A 15,320-nucleotide genomic window follows, 5' to 3' on the forward strand; every position below is an offset into this window, starting at 1 on the left:
GTTAGACAATGGGCACTATGGGTGGTACCAAATTACTATGCATTGTACCAAATTCGGTATTGTTAGATAGTAGATATGTGTTTAGTTTCAATTTAGTATTTTGAGACATCATGCTATTGTCAAAATACCAAAAAATCAAGAGAGGGAAAATGAGACAATCATCTTTAATCAAAAACACTACATTCTTGGATTTTTGGTGTTGAAAGAAGTTGTCATGGATATTTATTGGTACATTCTGCCCACTATTTGGTGCTATCTATTGCAAAATTACTGCATTTGGATTATCTTCATCATCATATGGCATGCTATTGTATATTCTTTCAAAAACCTTAGTAGATAACCTGAAAGTGTTTTAACATCCAAGGATGGGCGCCATGGGAAATCTTATTACTCTTACAATATATGAGTAGATCATAACCAGAGATGTGCGATCTAGAAGGTTATAAGTGTTAATCCTACCCTCGACTCGCCCATTGTATAAAACTTCAACCACTTTGCCCCCTTTGAAAATTTTGTTGTGCTATGCATACTTTGTGCCTTCACTATCTAATACATAGTTTTGGTGCATTTGATTGGTTAGAAATCCTCATCTTTTTTTGTTTCCTTAACTGCAAAGTTGTGTCAAATGGGCAGCAGTTCACACAAACGATCAAGGTTTCCTTCATAAATGGGTAGATGTCATTTGCACCAACAAATCAAAACCAAAATTATCAATGTCTCCAACATCCTCCTTGTCCTCATTGATGCAGGCATTCTTTAATTCTAGGATAGGTTGGATGATGAGATATTTCCATTCTTCTACATGCTGTTGGTTCTTCATCTTCTCCATTGTCCACAAGTACATGGAGGACAAAAATATGAGAGTGTTCAATAATGTAAAGCACATGGATTATCCTTTGAATATCCATCAATGCAATGAAACAAGCGTGAACCCACAATATGCTCACAATCCCATTGGTCATTGCATTTCACATCATCCTTGGAAATTAGCCAAAAAACTCTCTATGTATTGTATCTATGCACCTTATCTTTAGGCTAAAATGTATTATTTAAATAATTGGCTACATTGACTATACACTTCATAAGCCAACCATCTAGTTTCAACTCCTCATGAGTGAGGATTCTCTTTATGACTACCCTAGCTCCATCATGCTCCCCTTTTCCATGTCCTCATGCCAAGAAGTTATACATTATCTGCAAAAATCTATCACGTGGTAATACCTAGCCACAAAGTAGAAAGGTCTTTGAGCTTTGAATTGAGATGTTGCACCATTTGACCATACCCAATGACATTGTAAATAATAGGCTTTCTATTTCAATCACTTATCATGGAGAAGAAAACAATATTGTATAAAGAGAATATCATGCAACTTATCTTCAAATATGTAAAATGGAGTGTCTTTTCCATAGCATCTCTCGCATTCCTTACATAAGCTATGTGAACAAGTATCGTAACTTGATTAGACCACCAATTCATGGATTGTATCTTATTTTGCATCTTAAATGAGTAATTCCCTACAAAGTCAATAATTGAAACAAAGATCATATGGAAACTTCATCAAGCACCCTTTATATTGTTGTGCCTACCATCGAAAAATGAACTTCTACTTGATGAAGCATATAAGATGAGAAGAGAACACCTCAATAAAATTAGAGCTTCTCATTCATTGCACTACCAAGTCCTTTCTTTTCTTCTCAACCCCACATGCATACACTTGCCTTGTTGAGATATCTATGAAGATCTTCATAGCCATGCCCCTACTATCCATTAAAGTCTCATTAGAACACATTGTCAACCTCTTAACTCCACATCTACCACAATCACCAAATAAGCATATTTTTGCATGGAATTCTAAATCATGAGCCTTTCGGCACATATTGGTGATGCTATGATATACTAGTTGATTTGCCATACATTGACTTGGATCATCATTTCTCCAATAGACAAAATATGTGCATACATTATCCTTTCCATGGTCCCTTAACTTGTTTTGTCTCATCAGATTAAGTGCCTCCTTTAAATATATCATTTGGAAATGATATACACAGCAACAGGTATACCACTCCAATTTTTAAACAAAGTAAGGCTTTAATGCATCAAAGTATCTAAGATATATTTTTACTTCTGGATGGGCCTTTTTGAATTTTTGGTACAACTCAACCTATGGATTAAACATTCAAGCTCATGAGGTTAGTTTTTCATTTTAATCATTGGTACTATGCTAGAACATCTTGGCACCCTTATCTAGTACTATTCAGTATAGATTTGGAAATCCACAATATCGATTTGATACTTTACAATATCGATCTAAGACTTTAGATCAAAATTTTGGTATTGTGCTAGGAAATGTGACAGAGTACTAGGACCCCTTTAATAATCCCCTTTGGTTCTATCCAGAACCAACTTAGTATGGTATAGAACCAATTTGTCACTTTGCGAAAATACTTTTCTACCATTGAAGAAAAAATAACAGAGTACTAGACCTAGTTGGTGCCCCTTTTGGTTTTACACAAATCCAATTGGGTATATTATACATAACCAATTTGGTACTTTTATAAAAGAATTTTTGGTGTTGTGTTAAGAAATATAATAGAGTATTTGAGCCATTTGATATTACAAAGTACCAATGTTGAACTTCACAAAAGTATTTAGTACTTTTATAGGAAATATAAGAGTATTGGAGCCATTGATACCCCCATTTGGTACGATGTTTACCTTTGAATCTTTATAGTGCCCTTTTGGTATTGTTCTAGGGAGTGTTCTAGAGTACTAGATCTTTTTGATGATGTACAGAAGTAATTTGATACTTCACTGAAGCATTTGGTATTTTATAATACCCTTTTGGTATTATACTAGGGAATGTACTAGAATAGTATATCCATTTGGTATTGTACATTTTAAATTTGGTACTTCACGAAAGGATTTGGTACTTCAAATATCCCTTTTGGTACTATACTAAGAAATGTACTAGAGTATTAGATCCATTTACTACTATGCATCGCAAATTTGGAACTTTACAAAAACTTTTGTGGTACTATACTATGGGATATAATACACTAGTGAAGCCATTTTGTCACCCCATTTGGCAAAGTAAAATATCATGATGGTATTACTACAAAGTACCAAATTAATACAATGCTAGTAGTAGGCTAATATCCAAATAAAATGGAATGCTCTAAGGATGTCCCTTATATGAAAGTAAAGAGATGATGGAGCTTGGAGATTAGATGAAAGGTTCTTTTGAGTGCCTAACATAGAAACATAGGGTTGTACAAAGTACAATTTAAGCACCTTTATATCTAGGATGTTTCTACACAAAACAAATGATGTGATGTAGGTTTGCTATAGGGAATGTATTAGGCACAATGGCATGCACTATATGTAGACTATAGCACACCTGACACAAAATAGTGGAATAAAAGGTATTAGAAATGGTTCAAATTAACCTAGAAGTCATTGAGAAGATGCACGAGATGCTTCACAACACTTTTTCATCGAATTTACTTCCAATATATATCTTTTTTGTTGGGTGAAACTCAAGTCTCTATGCTCCAAAAGGCACACACTAGATCTCTTACTTCAACTGTGATGATATTGCATTGAGGCAATTGTCTTTGACAAGCACTCAATGGCAAAACTTTCTCATCATGTTTAATTTCAAGATGATAATTAATTGTCTTTGACAAGCATTCAATTGCAAAACTTTCTTATCAACTTTAATCTCAAGACGAGAATTAATCGCAACAATGTTTCTTTGATGGACACCTAAAATGCATGTTATTCTTGTATGGTTCATTGCAGCAATATTTCTTTGATGAACACCCAAAATACCTATTAGTCTTGGATGGTTCATTTATATTGCACCATTAGCATTATTTAGCACCATCATCAAATATGATCTCTTTAAGAAGATCTGATGTGTGGAGTGGTGCACCTTGAGCTGGCTAAGCGTGTTGCTATGAATGTTGGATAAAAGAGTGCTCTCAACATTACCTGTTATGATTGCAAAACTTGAAAATTTAGATGAAGCAAGAATTGTTTGAATAACTCTCTCTAGGCATTTTTTGTAAGCCGTAGATTTTGCTTGTGCCAAAACTTTGCCATAGCTAAAGAAATCTGCTTTCTTTGCTTTGCTTCATCCATTGAAGATGGATCTTTTAACATGCTCCTTTCTTAGGTGTAGCTCCTTATCAACTCAACATGTGGTTCAAGGAATCCACTTCTAGTCCCTAAGGTAAATGGCAAGAGGATGCAAATGCCATTGCGGGTGGAGCACAACACAAACCTAATGTAAACTAGTGCTAAGTCTACTACTTGTCATGAGAGTAATAGTATGATTTCCTAGCAATGAGTGTATACATGCACAAGTAAACTAGGGTGTGATGTGTATGTAGTGTCCAAATCCTAGGTGTGCTATGCAATAGGATAAGATGGTACATTCAAGCACATTGTAGCAATTAGGACACAGTGTATGCTTGCACTGCTAGGGTCTTTGTGCAAGAAGATATTGTGGTGTGAGTATTTCTTTCATCGCCTGAAGAGAATTCCAAGCAATGTGTTGAGGCTTTGGCTCTTATTACAAGATGCCTACATAGGATGGAGTGCTAATAAAGAGGTAGTTTGGGCTCCAACATTATGAGCCCTAAGATTGAAGAACCTTTTGTTCTTAAGGAAAATAATTTCCAAAAGCAAGGGTCATACTCTTCAAGTGAAGTGTTTCACTATGTCCTAAGTGGCCCATCTTACAACTCAAATTCTTACTCAAGTTCAATTTATCCTAATGCACTAAGAACCATATGTGACCTAATGAGGAGAGGTATATTGGTTGTTTTTTGTGTGCTTTAGGCTCTAAAGGGTGAGAAGTTAAGTCTCAAGGTATACTAATGATACCTAGTCTAGAAGCATGCCGAGGGGGTAAATGGTTGTATACTTGAATGTATCAATTGTGCATGTAGTGATGTGAAGTAGACATATGCATGTGTGTGGTATGTGCATTGAGGTGGGATGTGGCATATGTGAGTGTTATGTGTATGAATGGGTGATTGTTGTAACGTTTAGTGCATTGTGTATTTGTGCACATAAATTGTCATGTGGCACATCCTATAGTGAGAGTGTCTCATGTTATGTTAATGTTGTGTGACTAGGCTAATGCAATGTGTGTGTCAGGAATGTGGATGTAGTGTGTGCATGATGTGTTAGTGCAACACCTTTCATAAGCTAAAGGTGTGCATTGTCTCCTACTAAGCATGCATATGGGTTTACATGCTATCAAATAATGGTTGCATGCATGTTTGTGTTTTTTGTGTATCCATATGTGTGTTTGTGTGTGACATCTAAGCACAATGTGTGCCACATAGAGTGTGTGGGGTGCTAACACGGCTAAGATGATGATTAAGCTTAGGGGAGTAAAGGCATGTGTGCTAGGTCCAATGTGAGGTGGCTAGTGTGAGGTGGGGGTTGGTGGTTGGGACAAGATGGCAACTCCTATCTAAGATGGTGGGCCAAGAGGAGGAAAGAGCCCTGGGGAGCTTTCACTCAACCGCCAAGACCCACGGACCGCTTATTGTTTCAAGTGTTCCAAGCGAGCTCTAATGGCTATCTCTCACCTAGCCGACGCGCCGTCGATCCTACAAATGCAGTGAACTTACCTTGATGCTCGATCGAGTACCCTCCTCTCCCTTGCACTCCGGTAGCTCCACGATTCTAGATGCTAGCTCAAGCATCCTCAAGCCTCCTCCATCTCCAAGCTCCATCCTCCATAGCCGTGTGCGCAAGAGAAGAGAAGAGAAGAGTAGAGGAGAGGAGAGGAGATGGTGAAGAGCTTCACCCTCTTGATCCCTCACTCTCACACACACTCACTCCCTCACACTCTCACACTCCCTCTCTCAAGAGCACACTCAATCAAGAAGGAGAGAAGACGAGAGGAAGAAGAAGACTAGTGTTGCCACACCCCAAAGAATGAGCTCTTCATTCACTTTTCAACCTTATATACAAAACCCTACTTCCCTTTTGGGCGGTCATCCCCTTTTCCCTTTTTTACATGGTCGGTCATAGCCTAGGCCCTATTTTCCATTGTCCTTTTGTGGGAGCTTTCACTCAACCGCCAAGACCCACGGACCACTTATTGTTTCAAGCGTTCCAAGTCGAGCACTAATGGCTACCTCTCACATAGCTGATGCACCATCCATATCTACGGGTGTAGTGAGCTTACCTTGATGCCGTTCGAGTTACCTCCTCTCCTGCGCACTCTGGTAGCTCCACGATCCAAGTGCGAGCTTCAAGCAAGCTCCATCCTCGAGCTCCACCCTCCAAGCTCCATTGCCGCGAGCAAGACAAGAGAAGAGAAGAGAAGAGAAGAAGAGAGGAGAAGATGGAGAGCTTCTCCTCCTCGGTCCCTCACCCTCACACACTCACTCCCTCACACTCTCACACTCCCTCTCTCAAGCACAAGCTCAAGCAAGCAAGAACAAGAAGAAGAAGAAGAAGAGGAGAGCTACTTTTGGCCACACACAAGAATGAGCTTCTCATTCACTTTTCAACTTTATATACAAAACCCTAAATCCCTTTTGGACGGTCATCCCCTTTTCCCCTTTTTACATGGCTGGCCGTAGCCTTGGCCCTTTTTCCCATTGTCCTTCTATCTTCCTATCTTCCTTTCCACCGCCCGTCTACATTTACAAATTGCACGGGTGAGAGCTCGGCGCTCTTTTACAAGATTTCAGGGTGCGCCATTTTATTTTAAAATGCGCCTTTCCCCTTTTGCCTTTGCCTTGGACTTTTAAGGTTGCCCTTGCGCTTTTGGCCTTTTCTCCTTTTCTTTCTTCAATTGGGCTACCTTTTTTCCGCCTTTGCCCTGCGTCTTTTCCACTTCCTTTTGCTTTCTTCGTGTTGGGGTTAACATTACCCCCCTCCTAGACGAGTGCCAGTCCCATGGCACTCACCGTCATAGGTAGCAGGCTGTAGCATGCACCGAAGACGTGGGTGACAAGGACGCCTGTGGTTTCCCTGGAGGAGTGTTGGTGGTGGTGTTAGAAGGTCCTGGGGGCCTGTTGGTGGCTCAGGTGGCTGGTGGAAGGTTGTTGGAGTTGGTGGTAGGGCTATGGCGTGTTGGGGATTGCATTGATGGTCAGCACAAGTGTTGGTTTGTTGGGGATTCTGCACCTGTCGATTCTTTGTGGGCTTGTCGGATGGTAAGGAATAAGCATTCAGAGTTGGGTGTTGATGAAGATCGAATGACACGTTCTGTGGAGTCTTCAACACCTGCAATTTGAAAACCTCTCGTGTGGTCTCTCCCTAAGGGGTAGTGCTAGTCTTCTTATCGTGCACAAGACATATTTGATTAGTTTGGGAGACAGGTCGAACTCTAAGCAAGCTGAGAGTATTGCCCTACACTTGAGGACCCAAACTGTGCATATACTTTGGTATAGATATTATGTAAGTGCTTGTGCATAGTTAGATATTACGTAGTTAGAAGACCGTGGGCTAGTTTCTCATAACAATGTGTGGATGACGCAAAGTTGTTTGAGAAGAAGTACACGTGAAGGTATACGAGGCATCCTTTGCATTATGACTACACGATGGAGCATAATTGAATACAGGGACACCACACTTTCAGTAGCTGGAAACTTATGGACTTGCTTGATGAGTACGGTGTACTTTTCATGGCCAATCGTGCGGTGCTTATCACCACTGATTGCAATGGTACTAAGGCAGAGTGCAAAAGAAAATTGTGCAAGTGGGTCAGGGTGACGGGTCTAACCCTAGGCGAGACAAGCTCCCCAGGTATGTCCTGCCCTTGATGTGCCCTGAACAATTGTGGGTGATTGTAGGGGGCTAGGGGACTAGGGACGAAGCCGATCCACCAAGGTCACCATACGTACCTAATTTGAGGACCCCTAGGTTCTGTGCTGTGATCGTGGGTGCTTCTTATTTTTCCATTCATTTCTTTTCATTTTCATTTTCTTTCTTTCTTTCTTTCTTTCTTTCTTTTTTTTTTTTTGCCTGAGTACAACCATTACAATATGTTGAGGCTATCAGCCTTTCCATGGGTTGGAAAATGTCAAGCTTCGAAGGCTTCGAAAATGAATAGTACCACGATGATGGTGCCCTAGCCTCGTTGTTAGAGAAGCAGTTGGCAGAAGGGGGAGATACACTTGAGATATTGCAACCCTCCTTGCGGCACATGCGATGTGGGTACAATTGAGGTGACGACTGCCGTGAGCCAACTATAGAGCTTGTCCCAGAAAGGGGGCATGGCCCAGGAATGTTTTGTGGGCCATGCAATGTGGGCGATTGGCAAGGGTGCTTTCAACAGCGTGGCTTTGCCGCGGCTCGCTGTGGGGTTGTGGGTGTTGCGGTGATTGGGCATTGAGCATTTTCGCACAGGGACCTGTATTATCCTGCATTCACTTGTTGCTTCATGAGAGCATATGCATTATGTATGCCGCAACTATAATAAACCAGTGCAATGCAAGGAGACATCACTTATTTGAATTCTATGGTGTTGACTAGACATTTATCACCTGCGGTTGATTAGCTTTTTCTTTTGCTAAAGGCATAGCATATATTAAACGCAGATATGATAAGTTCATACAAGTCAGGAACATGTCAACACTTAACAAGTCGGAAACACTCAACCATTTAAAAACAAAAAGTCCTGGCTAGTTATCATTTGATAAGCCCCTTATGCATTATGGGCTACTCGATTTGTACGAGGCGGGGCGAGTCTGGATGGCCGGGTGATTGGGGCTCTGCTGGTGTGTGTTGATATTGTTTATACAAGGTGACACAAAAATCAGTGTTTATTTATATACATATCTATGAATCCATGTCACATCACGAGGATAAGAACCAAGTGTAGAACTCGGGGTTGTACCAAAGCATGGCACACGCATCTAGTATTCGTGGCAGCTGACTTAATACTGATAGATATTTTGCCACGTCGAGTAGTATGAAACCTTGACCGAGTCTATTGGCAATATGTAACTCCTCTTCGGTGAGAACCTTATCAATCAAAGGGCCCAGTAGCCTAGTGTTAGCTAAGTCCATACCCCGAATGTCAGTGAGCACTCGAAGGGAAGTTGGTGCCACGTAGGTTGGGTCTCTTTGAGACCGCCATTTGGCCAACCGCTCTTCTGAGACCGTCATGATCTGAGCCCCTAGTTCGGCCATTACGATGCGGCTTTCACACCAACGCCGCTCAAATTGACTCTGGCCTACTGACAGTCGCTTTAGTAGCTCTAGGTCTACGAGATTCGGTCGGTAGAGCACTTCATTGAACGTGACGGTTAAGCGTAGTTCATCAGCCTCCTCGTCAGGGATGAGCCGCATCTGTTCATGCAGGAGCCTGTCGTAGTGCCCGTTAAGATGTTCTTGTTCTTCCCATGATAGAGGAAAGGTTAAGTACTCTCCAAGCTGCTCCTTGGGGATCGTGCCCACGTCTGTAAGGACGTAGACACGTGCGACCACTTTGAGCTTAGCCTCCAACTCAGTTAAGCATTCTGCGACACTTCTATGTTCAACGAGGGCTTGCTCGGTTGCTATCTCATGCAAAGTTCTAAGATTTCCTTAGGCTTTAGCATGCCTGGGGGCTCAGGCCTAGATGAGCAAGATTGGTCAACACTAGGATTTCTTATGCTCTTGGGGTTCTTACGGTTCTCCTGAGGTTTTGCTGCTATTTTGTCATGGTTCTCCTCGGATGTGACTGGTACAGATTGGTCACCCTGTTGTGACAGCGTTCTATCCACTGTTGATTGATCAATGTGAGTTCTATTGTCAGTGGATAGAGTGTTGCAAGCAACTGTTGATGGCAACTGTTGCTTTGGTTTGTCAGAGCACACGGATGTGTCTGAGGGTTCACCGCTATTAGGAGAGGCATTAATGGGTTCATTGGTGGGTGGACTCGATGCTTTATTCATCGGCTCTTCGGCGCTCTTCGTCTCAATGTCCTTGGGGTCCACAACCACCTGCATCTGTTGCTGCTTTCTCTGCTTTCTCCTCTTTTTCTTGGCCAATGAAGGTGCCTCTCTCGACGACTCAGGACCGTGGCCTATATCTACCATTGATGTGCTTGGTTGGGCCTCAGCATTTCCCTTCTCTAGTGTGTCCTTATGGGACATAGCCGTGGGTTGCTGAATAGCCTTGCCCGGTTGTGAGGGCACAACTGCCTCCCTTTTCGGAGTGTCTAGCTCTTCAGCCAACTCCCTTGTGTTTAACTCCTCCAGTCTCGGCTTTAGGCGCTTTGAGAGTGCTGGAGTTGTTAATGAAGTTGGTTGCGACACCTCCTTCTTAGGCAAACCACTAAAGACACGTTCTGCAAGGGGCATTGTCACGGCCAAGGGCTGTGACTGCTGTGAGCCCTGATTGGAAGTAGTGGTGGCTAGTTCAATGGATTGGCTACCATTGGTAGACTGCGGTGTCAAGTCCCTAGGGCGATTAGAAGTGGTTGTGTCTTTCGTTGGCCTTTGAGCACTCATTTGTGTAGATCGAACATGAGTTGATCTAGTCGCATTAGGTGGCTCAGGCATATCCTTGGGTCGAGAGCTACAGATGGCATTGACGGTTGGAAGCTTAGATGGAGGTAGAGATTGGAATTGAGCAGTTGCCCTTGACAACTTCTGTGGTGCTTCCTATGTCCGTTTGGGAGAAGAGGGCGTAGGAGATCTAGGACTCTTGGGTGGACTTGGCACTCGTCGCTGAATGATCTGCTCGAGGTTACTAGACGATTGTGCCATTCGCTTTGTTGAGTGATCAGCCTCGCCATGAGAAATGTTGTGCCTATGATGTTTGTTCTCCCCTTGGGAAATTAAAGGCTCATTGGGTACTAATGGCTTTTGTGCACGCTCAACATATGACATCTTCTTATTAAGCATGCTAGGTTGAGGCTCTTTCTTTCGAACACTCATGTCTGGTTTCTTACCTCGAGACCTAGGGTTTCTCTTAGATTTCCTCCTGTGCTTCTTTGCTTTTGATGCACTCTGGCCTTCAGTCGACCAGGGAGGTTTAGCAAGGGGTTTTGGCACCCAAATCCATCGGTTGCCTGCATAATACCCTTGAGCCCGGAGCAAGACCTTGGATATCCGTCATGGCGTTGTGCTAGCTCTCCATCGACGCCTCCGTCTATAAGGCTTGGGCTTCTTTTGGGGTCTTCTACGATATTTGTAAGTCCAAAGCCCGTCCTTGGCATTGTCTCTTGACCTTTTTGTTTCAAGCATGGCCTCACTCACTGGTCCTCGTTGTTCGACCTGTGCTTGTATCAACTCTTCCAACAAATCCTTGCCCTCGTTGGTAGGCTTGACTGTTACGTCAGCACCTTCCTTGCCTTTCCCTCGAGGTTTGATGAGGTCACCCTTGCTAAAGGTTGTGACTATCCTCACACCCGATAGTGTTAGGTGTATCCTCTGTGCTACATAGTCAGCCTCACACTTGGTCGCCCTTTTGAAGGGTCTTCCAAGGAGGGTTTCTTTCCCGCAGCCAGCACTATTTGGAGGAACATGAAATAGGATAGGCAAGCTTTCAGTTTCAATAGTTGCTAGGATCTTGCACTTCCCCATGAGTGCTTGTGGGTGTCCCCCATAAGGGCTAAGAGTTGCACTAGTCGGTGTGAGCTCTGGTTGGCCTAGTATGGTCCATGATTCATAGGTCAAGATGTTAAAATCTGCTCCTTCATCAATCAGAGCATCGATGGTATGCTCTCTTTTCGCGGTGAGTTTGACCCTAAGATAAGCAGGTGGTACTATGTCTTCATCTTCCGGGTCTTGGCTTGTAAATTTAAGCCTTCTGATAGATGCCCTTGAGTTCTCGATTGCACGACCAGATGTGGATTCTCCACTGCTGTCTTGGATCATCAGTGCAGTGCTATTCAAGGTACATCTCTCGTCAAGAGTGTCATGTCTAGTCATCTGCGCATTTGTAGCTTGCTGAAGTTGCCTTTTGCTCCGACTAGACACGATTTGAACACAATGTCTTTGTGTTCTCGTGGTGTGGCCTTTTTGCCCTTGATGGCTAGATTGGCTCGTTGAGGTTCTAGGGTCTCTGTTTGTCTCTGTTCGGGTATGGGCTTTTGGCTACTCTTTTGCAAGTGAGCATCCATGCTGGTGTAGAGCCATTACTTCACTAGGGTCCAATTTGGAAGGCCTGTCACGGCGCGCGTTTTCTCTCCAACCTACTCGGGGGAGGTGCGGAGGGGACAGAGCCCCCTCTGTGGGGTTCCGGGAGGGGGGGGGGGGCAGTCCCCCCCGGCCCGCAGGGCCGTTACGGTAGACGCCATATGCAATTTGGAGGACCGTTTATAGCCAAAATTTGAACTACGTGCTCTAAATTTTAGCCTAGTGAGGATCTGTGATGTGCCTTTAGCTCTACGTAGCCTTTGGGGTCAATTTCGGGGTTTAGATGCGTCAAAACTTGTGTTCTGGATACCTGTCCGATTTTGACAGTTTTTTGGTCCGATTTCAAGATGTCCGATTTTCAAGAGTCCGATTATCAGAATCGGACATCCGATTTTGGGTTGGTCCGATCGGCCAATGGTCTAATTTTACTCACGTCCGATTCTAGGAGTCGGATCAAAAAGTGGTCCGTGGTCTGATTCTGGGAATCGGATTGGACAGGGTGGTCCGATTCTGGCTGGTCCGATTTTAAGTTGGTCCGATTCTGGGACTCGTCCGAGTGTCCCAGTTGGACGGATTGGTCCGAGTGGTCCGATCGGACGAGCGTCTGAGTCCGAGTGATCCGAGCGTCCAATTCTCAAAATCGAACGGGTTGGTCCGAGTGCCACATGGCACGTCCGATCGGGCTGGTCCGATTCTGGGAATCGGACGGTCCGACTCCCAAACTCGGGTGGTCCGATTCTGAGAATCGGACGGCCTGGTCCGACTACGCGGACGACGGCCCGCGAGTTGCACGCGATGCCTCTAGACTGACGTCTACTACATCAAATCATCCAGCACCTTCCAGATAGGTGCAAGACACTACAAGGGAATGCCAGACATGCCTGGAACCACTGTCATGCTCGAATTGAATAGCTCTCCAAGGATCTGTGCCCATATTTCTCTGTTTTAGCCTGTTATACAGCAACAGAGAACCCTGTTGTTTGCCTGTTTTTTTCTTCTTTTTCTTTATTTTTTCCTACCCTAAATGCATCCAAATCACAAAATAAACACCTATGCTACTCCATTCCACAACATAAATCTCAGAGAGCAAAAAACCTACTTGCCAAGGAGATCGAATACCATCTTCAACCCCCTCGCTTCCTACCTATCTACCTCAAGCACCGGTTCGGGGGAAACCCCTTACTTTGATGCTCGATTCGAAGCGCGCAAGCGCTCAAGGCTTGAATCCATTTGTCTCGGCAACGGAACCAAAATGTGGGAGCTTTCACTCAACTGCCAAGACCCACGGACCGCTTATTGTTTCAAGCGTTCCAAGCCGAGCACTAATGGCTACCTCTCACATAGTCGACGCACCATCCATATCTACGGGTGTAGTGAGCTTACCTTGATGCCGTTCGAGTTACCTCCTCTCCTGCGCACTCCAGTAGCTCCACGATCCAAGTGCGAGTTTCAAGCAAGCTCCATCCTCGAGCTCCACCCTCCAAGCTCCATTGCCGCGAGCAAGACAAGAGAAGAGAAGAGAAGAGAAGAAGAGAGGAGAAGATGGAGAGCTTCTCCTCCTCGGTCCCTCACCCTCACACACTCACTCCCTCACACTCTCACACACTCTCTCTCAAGCACAAGCTCAAGCAAGCAAGAACAAGAAGAAGAAGAAGAAGAGGAGAGCTACTTTTGGCCACACACAAGAATGAGCTTCTCATTCACTTTTCAACTTTATATACAAAACCCTAAATCCCTTTTGGGCGGTCATCCCCTTTTCCCCTTTTTACATGGCCGGCCGTAGCCTTGGCTCTTTTTCCCATTGTCCTTCTATCTTCCTATCTTCCTTTCCACCGCCCGTCTACATTTACAAATTGCACGGGTGAGAGCCCGACGCTCTTTTACAAGATTTCAAGGTGCGCCGTTTTATTTTAAAATGCGCCTTTCCCCTTTTGCCTTTGCCTTGGACTTTTAAGGTTGCCCTTGCGCTTTTGGCCTTTTCTCCTTTTCTTTCTTCAGTCGGGCTGCCTTTTTTCCGCCTTTGCCCTACGTCTTTTCCACTTCCTTTTGCTTTCTTCGTGTTGGGGTTAACACCTTTTATCTTCCTCGTTTCCTTTTTACCGCCCTTCTACATTTACAAATTGCACGGGTGAGAGCCCGGCACTCTTTTACAAGATTTTAGGGTGCACTTTTTTATCCAAAAATGCGCCTTTCCCTTTTTGTGTTTGCCTTGGTTTTTTAAGGTTGTCCTTACGCTTTTGGCCTTTTCTCCTTTTCTTTCTTCAGTCGGGCTACATTTTTTCCGCCTTTGCCCTGCGTCTTTTCCACTTTCTTTTGCTTTCTTCGTGTTGGGGTTAACATTACCCCCCTCCTAGACGAGTGCCAGTCCCATGGCACTCATTGTCGTAGGTAGTAGGTGGTAGCATGCACCGAAGACTTGGGGGACAATGACGCCTGGGGCGTGTACTAGTGACCGGTACCCGTGGGGGTTTGTTGGGGATGCTGCCTAGGACGATTCTTGCTGGGCTTATCGGAGGTTGAGGGGGCAATTAGCGTTGGGGGTTGATGAAGAACAAATGCCACTTTCGTTGTGGTCGTCAACACCTGTAATTGAAAACCTCTCAGGTGGTCTCTCCCTAAGGGTAGTGCTAGTCTTCTGTATTGTGCACAAGACATATTTTATTAGTTTGGGAGACAGGTCGAACTCTAAGCAAGCTGAGAGTATTGTCTTGCACTTGAGGACCCAAACTGTGAATATAGTTCAGTGTAGGCATTATGTGAGTGCGGTGCTTGTGCATACTTAGATATTACTTAGTTAGAAGACTGGTCGGCGTAGGGCCTTGCAGAGCAAGGAGCTATGTTGGTGAAAAAATGTGTTAAGGAGAAGATGGAGTACACTTTTGATGACTCTTGGAGACGTCGTTATGGGTTTTCCATTGTCATTGAAGCTTGCTTTTCTTTTCTTTTCTTTTTTTTTTTGCCACGATGAGACGTGTACATGGAGGTAGCGGTACAAGGCATAACGGGAGTTCTACTCCTCATCATCCGAATGGTGGGTAAGGGTGGGGGGTGGGGGCGGGGGCGGGGGGCCTTGTTAAGGAATTTTCGGCTTAGCAAGTATCCCTTAATGTGGAGGCGGGTTTTGAGGGTGGTGGTAGAGAGAAAGGGGTGGTTGCACTGGGTGAATTTACTGTGATTCATGTCTTCCAGTAGTGCACCATAGAAGGATGGCA

General features: G+C 44.0%; 1 pseudogene; it reads right to left on the minus strand.

Annotated features, from left to right (window-relative positions):
* Positions 1-1,695: 1,695 nt before the first annotated feature.
* Positions 1,696-3,887, minus strand: LOC148028970 (uncharacterized; annotated as a pseudogene).
* Positions 3,888-15,320: the final 11,433 nt, after the last annotated feature.

The sequence above is a fragment of the Lygodium microphyllum genome, chromosome 11 (genome assembly GCF_053477565.2).
Source record: "Lygodium microphyllum isolate KBCC chromosome 11, Lygodium_microphyllum_v1.1.10, whole genome shotgun sequence".
In the NCBI taxonomy this organism is placed as follows: domain Eukaryota; kingdom Viridiplantae; phylum Streptophyta; class Polypodiopsida; order Schizaeales; family Lygodiaceae; genus Lygodium; species Lygodium microphyllum.